Source organism: Pan paniscus, chromosome 22 (assembly GCF_029289425.2).
Source record: "Pan paniscus chromosome 22, NHGRI_mPanPan1-v2.0_pri, whole genome shotgun sequence".
NCBI classification, from domain to species: Eukaryota; Metazoa; Chordata; class Mammalia; order Primates; family Hominidae; genus Pan; species Pan paniscus.
In genome coordinates, this window is record NC_073271.2 from 17,083,541 (window position 1) to 17,098,496 (window position 14,956).

General features: G+C 34.0%; 1 long non-coding RNA gene and 1 pseudogene across 1 annotated transcript in view; one reads left to right on the forward strand and one right to left on the reverse strand.

The window, feature by feature from the left end:
* LOC129394953 (uncharacterized) overlaps window positions 1–14,956 on the reverse strand; it is a 215,865-nt gene that overhangs the window by 31,591 nt on the left and 169,318 nt on the right. The window lies entirely within an intron of this gene.
* LOC112438103 (U2 spliceosomal RNA) lies at window positions 11,510–11,642 on the forward strand (annotated as a pseudogene).

The window sequence follows — 14,956 nt, forward strand, 5'->3', positions numbered from 1 at the left end:
ATGTGATTCAAGGTTCATTTAATGCTTCATTTCTTAAAAAATTTGGCAGAACACAGCCATTTATTTCATATATATATATTTAAAGCATTCCATCTTTAGTGTGCAAGAAAACGAATAGAAATAAAACACTATGAAAACTGGGATAACAACTGCCTGTGAAGCTAAAATCATGTAAAGGTCAAATAGAATTTTTAATTTAAGGAAATTTTAAGATAATGGGAAAATGGAGGTGATCTAAACTATTTTATAAAGAAGATATTATTATAATGATTTTATTCCATTAAATCAAATTTAATTTTTAAATGAATAGTACATACTTGTGGTACGTGTTCAAAGCTTCAAATGAATTTTAATATAATTGTAGTAATAATTTTTTAAAAAGCAAGAGCACGCTCAGCATCCTACATTATTATGGAAAAGAAAGAGTTGAAATAGAGTCCACAGTTATTATGAGGCATTATTTTCTTCCAATCAGCAAATGGAGAAATAGCCTTTTAATTAACCCTTTTAATTAGAAGCATAATTTTTCAATTCACCCACCCTTATGGTGCAACCGACCCCTTGACTTCATTTCTAGATGGAGGAAATTGCAGTGGCTCATTTGTTGTGACAGACTGTCCCGTCTTAAACTACAAACAATATTGGTTAATTTATTTATCAAGAATAATACATGTTTATCTAGAGTTTACCTACCATATCAGTTAATGTATTTCAACATATATTTACAAAATATATCATTATATCCCCTCAAATATAAAGGCAATCTTTCTACTGAATTAAAATGAAAACTAGAATGTGGTGTGACTAGTACATGCTAACAGATATTGTGCAGCAAGTATAATTTTAAGAAAAATATTTCTATTAAGGAATAAAACATGAACACCCATTTGTCATTCCCAAACCACTGTATATAAATGCATACAGTGATACATATAATACATATAAATCCATATATGTATTTATATACATATATTATATGTATATGTATAATATGTATTTATATATATTTATTCAGATCAAATGGGTTGAAGTGAATTATTAATTGTATTTCATTATATTGGTATTTATTGGCAGTTATAAATTAATAGACTAATTTTATTCAGATACTAATATTTAATTTTTTACGTAATCACAATGGAAATAGAGTTTATTCTCTTTTTATTTCTTAGAGCATGCAATAGTTTTGGAAACAATATAAAATTTTGACATTATTAAGCTAAAGCAAAGATAACATTATGCAAAATTCATCTTAAAAGTTAATTAAATAATGGCAATAGAGATTTAGCAAGTAGCTTATTGGGATTCAATCAGGCTGGTGGGAAAAATATTAGAGACAGTTATAGAGATACATGCAAATCTTCTTGGAAGGCCGAGAAGTTTGCATAACTTTGGTAGTAGACCTGGCTGAAGGCGGCTTGGTCCCTTTACCTTTAGTTAAACGAATTAAAATAGTAGCAAAAGAAGGCAGAGTAGTTTACCTAGCTAGCTTGTTTACTCATGTGAACTTAAGACTAACCTTTGATGTACCGCAGGTGCTGAAGTGCTTTTTACTCAAGAAGTCCACAATGTCAATTACCCTCTAATGGTGTTGACTCAAGCCTTTGTTAATTAATCATACTGAATAAATGCGAGTCTCACTAGCTGATCAGGACCGAGTCACAACTGTTTAGAGGACTCTGCTGGAGTCTGTAAGCCATTCGAACACACTCAGTAGGACTGGCAAAGCAGAGGGTCTGTGTGTCAGTATACTTCATTCATCTGTCGTGGGTCAGAGGTCTGCAAGGGACAGACTCCCTGCAGCTGGTGCTCCCGTGTAAAGAGCACTGCCACACTAGCCTGTAAGTCCAAACCAATGTATTTAAAAACTAAGAGAAATATATTTTAAAAGATTTATCAGAGACATACTTTCCTCTTTGCCTAACAAGAACTTAGAACAGGTAAATAATGCCTCTTGAAATCTATGTTTCCATTCTTTTTCCTTTAATACTTGAGTGTCATAAAAATGAACTGGATTTCATAATTTTTTTTTAGAAGACAGGCTTGAAGAAGGGCATTTCACTGGAAGAACTATTACTTATCCAACTTAAAGAGCAATGCAATCATGGTAAGTGGAAGATTCAAAAAAGAAAGCCATATCCCTTTCTTCATTTTTGGAGCACGTTATAATAATATAACCTCTAGTTTGTTCTTTCCTCTTGATTGTTTTCTTCGGTGTCTCTTCTCCGAATTCTTTCACTGATAATCTCTGTAACCTCATTAGGAGTTCTGCTGCTGCTTCATTTTACTTGATGATAGTTATTTTATTTCCCTTAGATATTACTTTTCAACTAGACTGTAAGCCCTGGGAGAAGCATCCCTGATTTAGGATGATCTCTCAGTTCTCCTGCCCTTGTGGTGTGGCCCACCCATTGACTTCATTTCTAGAGGGAAGAAATTGTGGTGACTCATTTGCGAGAGACTGTTTCATCTTAAACTACAAACAATATCAGTTAATTTATTTATTAGGAATAATACATGTTAGAGTTTTCCTTCCCCATTAGTTGACATATTATCATAGATATTTACCTATGAATGTGACTAGATGCACTTAAATATAATAGCAATTTTCCAACTGAAGAAGGGTTTAAACAGAAATCTGGGGTTAGTAGAACTTTGTGCAACAAGAAGTTTAATTTTAAGAAAATGATTTATTTGAGTCGTAATGCATTGTTTCCCTTTCAGTATCTCCTAATCACAATGAAATATGTATTTATAGAGAAGAAATAGGCTGAACTATATGTTAGGCACGCTTAAGATTCAGAGGACCAGAAAATGGGTTATGTCTCGTCAGACTTCAGCTGAGCCTTAAGGAACAGATAGTAGATTCAGTATTACAAGAGAATGGAAAACAGCCTGCTGAAAATGAAATCAAGGATAGAGGAAGCAGGGCTAATTTAAGAGAGGAGAACCAGATAAAGATTTTAATTTAAGTAAAAAGAAGATTTTCTGTTATTAATTCAGTCTAAAAATATTTTTGACATCACCTTCTTTTTGGGAGAGGATTCTCCATGCCTCCTTCTGTTTTTGAACATCTTGCAAGCAGAGGTACTGACAGCTTTTTTTTTCCAGACTGTATTTTCAAAGATGTCTATATAGTGAAACTTCCTAAAAGATACAGATAGTGTCTTTCTCTAGAGCGAAGAGATTTGTTTGCTGGACACAAGTAAAAAAGTTGGTTTTCCTCTGAGGCAAAGGTTGGGCAGGTTTGAGTGTATCGCCTGATAGAAGATTGGCATTTTCTGAAACTGAAATTCTTTGTATTTGAGAAAAACATTGCAAGGGCTTCATCCATCCAGACCAATCTGAATCATTGTCATGAGACCTGAGAGGCACAGAGAGCAAGAGCAAACATGAAACTCATGGCATCTGTTTTGCTTTGAATTAAAACACAACAACAAAAAATCACTTTTATATCTGATGTCTGATGCAGGGGACTTGGGTTAGCTCTGAAAGAAGAATAAAATCTCAGCCTATGTAGTTTGTGACACCTACTATGTAGCAGGCATAGTTTTAGGCATTAGAGAACGTGAGTGAATAAAATAGAAAATGATTTCTGCTTTACTAAAATTTGCACTCTAGGGATGCAAAATTGTAATTTCTAGGGTTAAAAAATTTAAAAAAATAATTAAAATAAATAAAATACAAAGTAAGTAAATATTTAAAATTTTAACAAAACAAAATTAAGCCTGGGGCCAAATTTTGTATATGGTAGTTGCCTGAGAAAATGTAACAGTGCGCTAAGGCTGGAAAGATGCTGTTTAGTACACAATGATGGTAAATACATTATGACTGCAGTCAAAAATGAATAAATTAGTGTATATTTTGTAGCCAACTAGAGACCCCTTGTAGGCTCATATTTTGAAATTATTGGTCATAATGAAGATAAAAAATGGTAATCATTTGTGTTTCAGGGAAAGTGGTGTAATTACAATTGTAGCATTCACTGTAGAAAGGGGCTAATATAACATTTTAAAAATAATTGTTAGTCTGAAGTTGACGGAATCAGGAAACTAGACAGTGTAGCCACGAAGATAAAACTCTGGTCTTGAAAATGAGTAGTATAGAAACTGATAACATGAATGAGAGGAAAACTTATCAAGAAGGAACTTCCCTTCTATTTTAGGCACCTTGAGTTTGAGATGATAGAAAGACCGCCAAGTGTAAGGGCTCATGAGACAGTTGAAAATTTGGCCCATTAATTCAGAAAAAAATTTAAATATGAGGCAAGATTTTGGAATCATTCATGTGGTGTAGATTTCTAACACTTTGAGACTAGATAAGCTCTAAAAGATGGTGCAAAAATGGAAGAACAGATGACTAATGACCTAATGCTGAACCACACTCACTGTCAGAGATGTATAAAACAACCAACTCAACAGAAATAGAAGAGGAGAAAGACAGCAGGAAGGGGAAGAGAAAATTCGAGATAGTACAGATCTCTGAATACCAGGAGAGGTGAGAGCATCAGCAAAGAGGGCATGACCACATTGCAGAGTGACAAAAGGATTTTAGCTCCAGAGAAGAAAGTATAGGTGACCTTCAATTTTGTAAAAGTAGAGGTTACAGAATTCATAGATAAGAAAACAAGATAGTTTTAAAACAATTATTTTAAATATTATCTATGCTTGTTAATTTTTTAAAATTAATATAATTCTCTATTTTAATTGTTTGAATGATAAAAATAATGTTTGATATATAAAGTATGTTTAATATATAAAGATGTTTGATATATAAAGTAACATTGAAGCAAAATTTATTCTTCTGTATGTGTAATGTTCCAATGTTAAAACTAATAATAATAGTATTTAACTATAATTTTCTTTATTTTCAACAAGTCCTTTATTTGTTATCATTGCTGAGTTTGGCAGAATATTTATGATGTTCTTTCATTCGTTCAGCTTATATGAACAAGTGGATAAAATGATGAGATCACTCAATATGAGCAGGGACTATCACACTGGAATAGCAATACAAATATTTGGTATCTTTGGGAAAAAATCTATTTCCACTTCAATTTTTAGATTTTTGGATATAGGGATAATAATAAAACTGGCTATAAACTTATCTAAAATTGTATAATTGATTTATTAGCAAGTGGGAAAAAAAAGAGACCGGGAGAAGATAATTTAAAGTTTCAGGAATATCTAAATAGTTGGGAGGAATTCTTGGCTGTATTGTTTGGTTTAGCATCACCACCTTACTATATGAAGCAGTAACATAAAAATGTATATGTTTATCTAAAATACATGTAAATCCCCAAGTCTCTATCTCTCCAACCTAATTCTGTCTAGGTTTATGAATAACCTCTGAGTTCATTAGAAACTACTGATGTGTGCAAAATAATTTGATAGTTCATAACTACATATTTGTGAAAAAATATTGTAAATTCTATTAGATTTGATGCCACTTTTATGTGGCTAACACCTTTTGCATCAACTGGAATGAAAATTAAAATGCAGTGGTTTGTTAGAATTCTAATTTTTACAACTTCTTGAAAAGGCTTCAGTAGACTATTATAGGCTCCATGTTGGAGAAAAGAAAACAAAATAACAGTACAGATTATTTACTGTGATTTATGCCACCAGGGTGACATCATAAGCCTGGTAAAAACTTAGCCATTTCACCTTCATCTCTTTTTAATTTTTATATTCATATTTTTGTGAGAAATGATTATGTACAGACAAGAAGAATGGCACTAAGAAAACAGCAGAAAGATATTCCAAAACTCTATGTAAACAAAGATAACAAAAATAGGTCAACATACACATGCTACCACTCACAGCTTACAAGTTAGCATAAAATTTCAAGGACTATCAATCAATTCTGGATGTAAACTATTGCCCTATGGTGGCAGTAAGAAATATAACTCCTGAATTTTATTTCTGTGAAGATGGAGATGGATGCAGTAAGAAATATAACTGCTGAATTTTATTTCTGTGAAGATGGAGATGGATGCTTTATGTATTATTAGGACTAAAATGCTAGATTTTGAAGCATGTGACACCACTTAAAATTAAAATATTCGAATAAACTACAAACTCCCAAGAAATTGGGAGTTGAGTATATTCTAAGCACTATCTTTGTGTGCAGGTTTTTATTTAATTCTTAAAATATCTCCATATCCTTGGTATTATTATCCCAATGTCTAAATGAAAAGAAAGAAAGATGGGAAGGATAAAAAATGAGGGAAGGGATAGGCTTAACAGCATACAAAAGAATCATGACATAATTGCAATATAATTCATTACATGAATTAAAAATGCATATTAATTATTCCTAGTTGTATGTTGCCTAAAATATCACTGTTAACTGTAATACACAATGTAAGCAAATACATATTTCTATGTGTTTTAAGAATTATAGTGAACATTCTCATGTAAATTCCAACATTAATTGGAAAATCCTATTTTTTAATAAAAATAGGTTTTATTCTTGTATGGTGTAAATTATAAGTACTTTTTTTCTCTACCATTACTTTCCTCAATACTAACCTCATTTCAACAAACACTGGTATTTTCCTTCCCTTTCATCAGTTACATATTTCAACTATAGATAGCTAGAGTATATAATGAACAAATATAAATCAGTTTATGCTTGAACTGAGACACTCTGTATGATAAGAAGCAATTTTGTTTTCATTTCATTAAAATAATATAGATAATAATCAATATAAACAAGCTTGGTCTGTACTGAAATATCCTTCCATGTCACTCACTTAGGTTTGCTCAGTCACAGTGATCTTTCCAAACTTTAAATCAAAGATTATCTTTTATGCATCACCACTGTCACAAGTATGCATGTACTTAATTCTTAAATCACATACTCTAACCTAGTATTATTTTACAACCAATTTATGTTTGATAGCCTGAATTAAAAAAAAATTATAACCATGTGTCAACATTGGGAATTACAACTGAACATGAGATTTTGATGGGAACAAAAATCCAAACCATATTCCACCCCAGCCATTCCCAAATCTCATGTCCTCTTCACATTTCAAAATACAGTCATGTCTTCCCAACATTCCCCCTAAGTCTTAGCTTATTTTAGCATTAACTGAAAAGTCCACAGTCGAAAGCCTAATCTGACACAAGGCAAGTCCCTTCTGCCTATGAGCCTGTGAAACCAAAAACAAGTTAGTTACCTGGAGGTATAGTCATTGGGTAAATACTTCTCTTCAAAAAGGAGAAATTGGCCAAAAGAAAGGGGCTACAAGCCCCATGCAAGTCCAAAACTCAGAAGGGCAGTCATTAAACCTCAAAGCTCAATAATCTCCTTTGATTTTATGTCTCACACCCAGGGCACCCTGGTGCAAGAGGCAGGTTCCCAAGGTCTTAGACAGCAGAGCTCTATGGCTTTGTAGGGTTCAGTCTCCTGTGGCTGCTTTCATAGGCTGGCATTGAGTGCCTGCAGCTTTTCCAGGCTCAGAATACAAGCTACCAGTGGATCTACATTTCTGGGGTCTGGAGGACTTAGCTCTCTTCTCACAGCTCCACAAGGCAGTTCCAAAGTGGGGATTCTATGTGGGGGCTCTAACTCCACATTTCCCCTCAGCAGTGCCCTACTAGGGGATTTCCATGAGGATTCTGCCCCACAGAGGCTTCTGTTTGGACATCCAGTGTTTTCCATAGATCATCTGAAATCTACACAAAGGCCCCCAAGCCTTAACTCTTCCATTTTGCACACCTGCAGACTTACCCTGACATAGAAGCCACCAAGGCTTACAGCTTGCACCCTCCAAAGCAGTGACCCAAGCTGTACCTGGACCCCTTTTAGCCACAGCAGGAGCTAGAGTGGCTGGAATTCAGGGAGCATTTTATGCAGTTGCACAGGGCAGCAGGACCCTGGGCCTGGCCCAGCAAACCATTCAGTCCTCCTAGGCCTCCAGGTATGTGATGAGAGGGGCTGCTGCAAAGGTCTCTGAAATGCCTTCAAGGCCTTCTCCCCATTGTCTCATCTTGTTTAACAGCACTTGCCTTCCTCTCAGTTATATAAATTTCTGCAGCCAGTTTGCATTGCTCCCCTGAAAATGGACTTTTCTTTTCTACCACATGGCCAGGCTGCAAATTTGCCAAACTTTTACACTCTGCTTCCCTTTTAAATATAAGTTCCAGTTTCAGGTCATTGCTTATGCTTATGAAACAGGTTGCTAGAAGCAGCCAGGCCACATCTTGAAATTTTTTAGAAGTTTCTTCCACCAGATACCCTGAATCATCACTCTCAAGTTCAAAGTTTCATAAAGCCCTAGAGCAGGGGCATAATGCAGTCAAGTTCTTTGCTGAGGCATAGCAAAAGTGACCTTTACTCTAGTTCCAATAAGTTACTCATTTCCATCTGAGACCTCCTCAGCTTGACCACCTCTGTCCATATCATTATCAGCATTTTAGTCACAACCATTCAACAAGTTTTTTAGGAAGTTCCAAACCTTCCCTCATCTTCCTGTATTCTTCTGAGCCCTCCACACTCTTCCAACCTCTGCCTGTTACCCAGTTCTAAAGCTGCTTCCACATTTTCAGGTATCTTTATAGCAATGCCCACTTCTCTGTACCAATTTTCTGTATTAGCCCATTCTTGCATTGCTATAAGGAAATACCTGACACTGAGAGGTTTAATTAGTTCATGGTTCCGTATGGCTGTACAGAAAGCATGATGTTGGCATCTACTCCTCTTCTGGGGAGATCTTAAAGAACTTATAATCATGATGGAAAGCAAAGTGGGAGCAAGGTGTCTCATACAGTATGAGCAAGAGAAAGAGAGAGGGGGTGGAGATGCCACACACTTTTAAACAACCAGATTTCATGATAACTCTATCATGAGCACAGCACCAAAAGGATGGTGCCAAATCATTCATGAAGGATCCACCCCCACGATTCAATCACCTCCCACCAGACCCCACCTCCAACATTTAGGATTACAATTTAACATGAGATTTGGAAGGGGCAACAGATCCAAACCATATCACCATATTACAAATACCTTGAAAACAATACATATTCAATAAGTATTTGGTATTGAATTTCCAAGTATTTTGCTTAGAGAGTGTATTCATTCTTGCATTGCTATAAATTACTTGATAATTATTAGGTAATTTATAAAGGAAAAAGGTCTAAGTGGCTCAAAGTTCCACAGGCTGTACAGAAAGCATGGCCGGGGAGGCCTCAGGAAACTTACAATCATGGCGTGAGGAGGAAGGAAGCACATCTTAGGTGGTGAGAGCAGGAGAAAGAGAGTGAAGGGGGAGGTGCTACACACTTTTAAACAACCAGATCTCATGAGAACTCTATCACAAGACAGCACTAGGAGGATGGTGCTAAACCTTTAAAAACTACACCATGATCCAATCACCTCCCACCGGGCCCCACCTCCAACACTAAGGATTACAATTTAATATGAGATTTGGGTGGGAACAGAGCCAAACCATATCAGAGGGGAAATGAACACCACTCACCCGCCACCGTTGCTACTTCTACTTGCTTTTTATTTTATGAAACTAGAGGAATATTTCAGCCTCTAATTGAACTGAGACATCCCAAAGAATATCAGAAGTATAATAAAAATTTTGAAATACTCCTAAGTTTCTTATGTTGTATATGCAAATTACTATTCCTCTTGGATTTAATTCTATCATATAATTTATTTATGGCACTACCCCATTACCTTCCAATGGGCTAATCAGAGGATTTGGCACTTCTTACATGTAAACTCAGTATTTCTTTGTAAACAAAGCCAACAAAAGATATAGTGTATTAGAAACCCCTGATGTAAGTGTTTTCATTGACATTCTTTTTTTATTTTTAATTATTTCCATTTTATTTTGGTATCAGAGTCAAGTTTTTCTCCTACTCTTAGATCCAGTCAGGCTTCCATTGCATAAACAGGCCCTAAGCAGTGTGAATTCATTATTTTTTTTAAGCTATAAATAGGTATCTTTCTCTCTTATGTTAACTTCTAAAGTATTTTAATAGTTCTATTCATATGCTATAGGTACATTATTGTTACATAATGTGATGAATTGGATTTTCTATCTCTGTGTTTCTTATTTCATAGTTGTAAATGCCAAATAGTTTTTTATTTATACCAGAGGACTGCACATTTTGCTGTGCTGACATATATCTCTTTTGGATTACAAATATATTTGAGCATGACTCACTGAGGAGCAAGACCAACTTACAGAAGGAAGACAAAACAAAGCAGAGTATATGGTGATATTAAGGAAAGTATATGAAACATAAAGATTCACCAAAGTAATCAGAAGAGAAAAGAGGAGAGATACTAGAAGGCTATGTACACAAGGAAAAGACAAAGAGGAAGGTTACCCTAAGGGAAAGGAAGAACGATAAAAGTTGGAGAAATTATATATTTATGTAAGATCTCCAAAAAGGACTCTTAATGTTTCTGCTAATAACCAACATTTATTACATATCATCCAAATTCAACTCAAATTTACATGATCCCATTTAAAACAGATCTTCAATAATGAATAAGTGAGTTTCAATATAATTAACTCAAGAGCTTTAAGTTAAGAAGTTTTTATGTATCTTCTGCTGATTGACACGTCTCATGAAAATAATGAATGTGTACCAGGAATGCCTCATAAGTCTGTTGATATTTTTTTAAACTCAAGGTGTCATCAGAGTAAAGTTTAGTTTTTTTTTTTTTTTTAAGAAGTAATTTGACTCTAGATAATCTTTTATTTTTTGTTTGTAACAGTCTAAAAGCAGAACAGACCAACTTGAGCCAACTGTGAGCCACAAGGGACCTATCAGAATCTATTAGTAGCAATCACTATTTCAAATTTGAGAAGAGTGATCAGTTTTTACATTTTAAGTGCATATAATTTATATGTCAAGAGATGAATTGAAAGAGAATATTCTTTATCCACTATAAAATAAATAAAATAAGGGACTGTGGGTTAGTGTGTTCTTTATAAAAGCTAAACATTTAAATTAACCTTTCCATTTCAAATAAGACTAATGTTTGAAAGCTTGCATTTTTAATGATGCTACCAAAAATGTAATAGCGTCTCAGCTACATCACACCTAGCGCATTTAATTTCAGCCAATCTCATTATGGATGGATAGAGGTAAGAGGTTTATGGAAGTGACTGCCTGAATCGGCCTTAAAGAAACAAAATGCAAATTTACACAAGTAAAATCTCAGCACACATATATGGAAAAATGCAACTCTAAAACTCGGTACCTGAATTTAATGCCAACATGATTGCCAACTCTTCCTGGTGTTTTTAAAAGGATCGATGTTAAGTCCATGTTAAAAAAAATAGTCAAATAAGGGTTTTCTCAGCATTTCCTCGTCCCTTCCTACGGTAGGTAACAATTGTGAAAAAGCACATGCATAGTCAATACATAAACAGAAAATCATCATTTCACTCTATGTTTATATACAGAGACATATATGGTGGGGACATCATGTAATCCGGTTCTAACATTGTCATTTAAATCGCGTAACATTAATCGCTTCTCAGCCTTTTGGCTAAGACCGAGTGTAGTATCTGTTCTTATCAGTGAATCCAGTAGCATTCACTGAGACATTTGGCTCAGATCTGACATCTTATGGTCAATCTTCTATTTGCTACAGCAATTTTCCTACTCAAACTATGAGGTCCCTTCAAGTCCCACTCTTTGCCTATGTCTCCCTAACTTAGGGATCTTTTGATTTCAGGTAACAGAATAATTATTAAAAAGAGAGTTAAAGAAGAGAGGTTTACTTTTACGTATAATAATAAGTACAGGAGGCCGAGTGTGGTGGTTCACGTCTGCATTCCCAGCACTTTGGGGGGCCAAGGGGAGTGGATCCCTTGAGTGCAGAAGTTGGAGACCAGCTTAGACAATGTGGCGAAAATCCTTCTCTACAAAAGATACAAAAATTAGCCAGGCATGGTGGTCCGCACCTGTAGAAAGAGTTACTAGATAGGCTGAGGTGGGAGAATTGCTTCAGCCCATGAGGTTGAGGCTGCAGTGAGCCATTAGCATGACACTGCACTCCAGCCTAGGTGACAGAGCCAGATGCTGTCAAAAGAAAAAAAAAAGTAGTATAGGAGCAACTCGTTCTACAATTAACTCATTAAAATGACAATGTCAAGGCTCTGGGTGACTTCACTGTTCTGGTCGTCTCCTTGTGTCTACAAGTTGGATGTTATAGTTTCAAATATTATCTAATCTCATAATGATAGGAACTGAAGAGCCTCTACCGTGAGGACATGATTAAGACACAATAAGTTATGCTTAATAAGTATCCCATAGTCTTTCATCTATTATACACCACTACAGATGTATTATTTTACCTATTTCTCTAAAACATGAAATTACTCATTAGGAAAATGTAAAAGTAAAAATCATACAGAAGGACCTCATAAGTCCTAAGAAAATGGCCAAAGTTGGAAATACTGACCTTGAGAAAAATGAACACAGATATATGCAAACAGTGGGGGAGAGAACACTCATACTTAACGGCTTATAGAATAAATGTTTTTCATAGTAGCCCAAATGACATAACCCAAATATCCATCCATCAACAGGATGAGACAAAGGATAAATTGAGTTATATACAAATACATTTGTGCACATGTACCCTAAAACTTAAAGTATAATAAAAAAATAAAATAGAAAATAAAATTGAGACTTACTATTTGAAAAAAAAAAGGAATTAGAGGACAAGTCTATTCCAAATATACTAAGTAACATTTATGAAAATCTTATGCAACCCAATTCTGAGCAATGTATGATTCCCTTTTCTCTTTTGTAAAACTAAATGAAAGCTAAAAAAAAATACATTGGAATACTACTGAATCATCAAAGGTGGGGAAACACTACTTACTATATTTCCAACAACATGGGTGATTCTAAACAACTTCTGAGCAAAAATTGCTAGAGGCAAAAAAAAAAAAAAAATACATGCTGCATGATTTTATCCATGGGAAGTAAAAAGGTAGGATTGAAAAACAAATAATACTTGGTTAGGGGATTGTGAAAGTAAAGATTGACTGGGAAAAGGCGTAAGAGGTCTTTCCATCTGAGATGATCTAACTCATATATCTGATACCAGGGTGGGTCATTCAGATATGTGTAAATATAAAAAAGTGATGTCTCACTATGTTGCCCAGGCTGACCTTGAACACCTAGGCTCAAGCAATCCTCCTGCCTCAGCCCCCCAAGTAGCTGGGATTACAGGCATGACCCTACCTGGCTGTAAATTTCACCCTAACTACGGTAATGTAAATATACGTACACACACAGACACACACACACGCACTTATATAGCTACAGAATTGTAATTTTCCTAAAGATATTCTATGCATTTTTTTGACATTAGACATACGTTGGTTGAGGTAGGCTGTAAACAATATCTTGTGTTACCTAAAGTAAAACAGGGAGTTTCAATATGAGTCAAAAAAAAAAAAAAGTTAAGGGCTATACAAAAGTTTTTCCTGCAAACAAAATGGAAAATGTCTCTGAACTTCAGTGTTATTTCAGATCTGCGTCAGGATATGCAGAAAGCTTTCCGCCATCTTAGCTAATAACTAATAACTTATCATATCTAACAAAAGCTACCTGCCGTGGGTACAATTTGTTCATAAATATTTTTGATAATTCATGTTTTTATTCTATTAAATTGTATTCATTGGACATTTTGTCCTATTGTAATTAACAGATATGAATATGTAATTAGGATAGGAAAACATTAGTGAGCAACCCATGATTAAACTTAAACAATCCACAATATAACGTGAAAAGTGACTGATTTTGATACCAGAATTGTCTTCCTATTATCAATCCGTATCATATTATAATTGCTTCATGTAACAAAATTTTAAAATAAAAATTGACGTAACTTCAAAAATTAATCAATTCAACATTATATTAACAATATAGAAACTTGATTTATTTGTATAATACTTAGACATATTTTAGCAAAGGTTTATCTATGATTGAGGGAGACAGTATTTTTAGACAACTTTAGAAAACAAGAAAGTAATCCATTTATAATGATTCTCACTACTAAATCAAATGCTTATATTGTTCTAGCTGTAAAGTATATACTTTCTCATTTTAACAACTTGCCTTTAATGTAATGAGCCTGTATACATTTAATTGAAAAGTACATAACATTTTTTCCATACACATAATAGTTTTTTTAAAAAGAAAGTCTAGATAAAATCCACTATGACTCAAATTCTTTCTCTCTCCTCATTGCAGTATTTTCACATTTTTTCTCTATTTTTCTTTCAGTTTCAAACAATTAATCCATATGAAGATTAAACATAGAAACATGATGAAAGATTATAGAGAGAAGCAAAATAACTTTAAAGACAATAAAATCAGATAATTTAATTAATGTACTTTATTAAATATATGACTTGTTTTAAATTTACCTTCTCATTTTAAGAGAATAAAAATAAACATGTTCTCAAATTCTCCAAAAATATTTAATCCAAAATATTTTTATCTGCTTCATTTATCAATGTACCTTAAACAAGCATAATATTTATTTTATCAGTATGTAGGAGTAGTTATCTATTGTCTAATGGTGTTATTAAAAAGATCCATAATTTTCTTAGAAAAATCATCCACTAGGTGATATCTTTACATGTTCTTGTAACATTTTGTAAGATTTTAAACAAATATTTCATATAGAATTTATTATACTATATTTATGTCACCTATTTACTTTTATATTTTTTCTACTAAATTACAAGCTTCCTAAGTCTAGGAACTATAGCTCTTTCATTACTGTATTATCAATAACATAGGTAATAATGTAACTGCCCAACGGGTTCATTTTGCCCACTATCCAGACAGAAATTGCAGTGGAAAAAGAGTAATTCATGCAGAGCCAGCTGAACAAGAGGCCAGAGTTTTGTTATGACTCAAATCAGTCTCCCTGAAAATTCAGAGTGGGG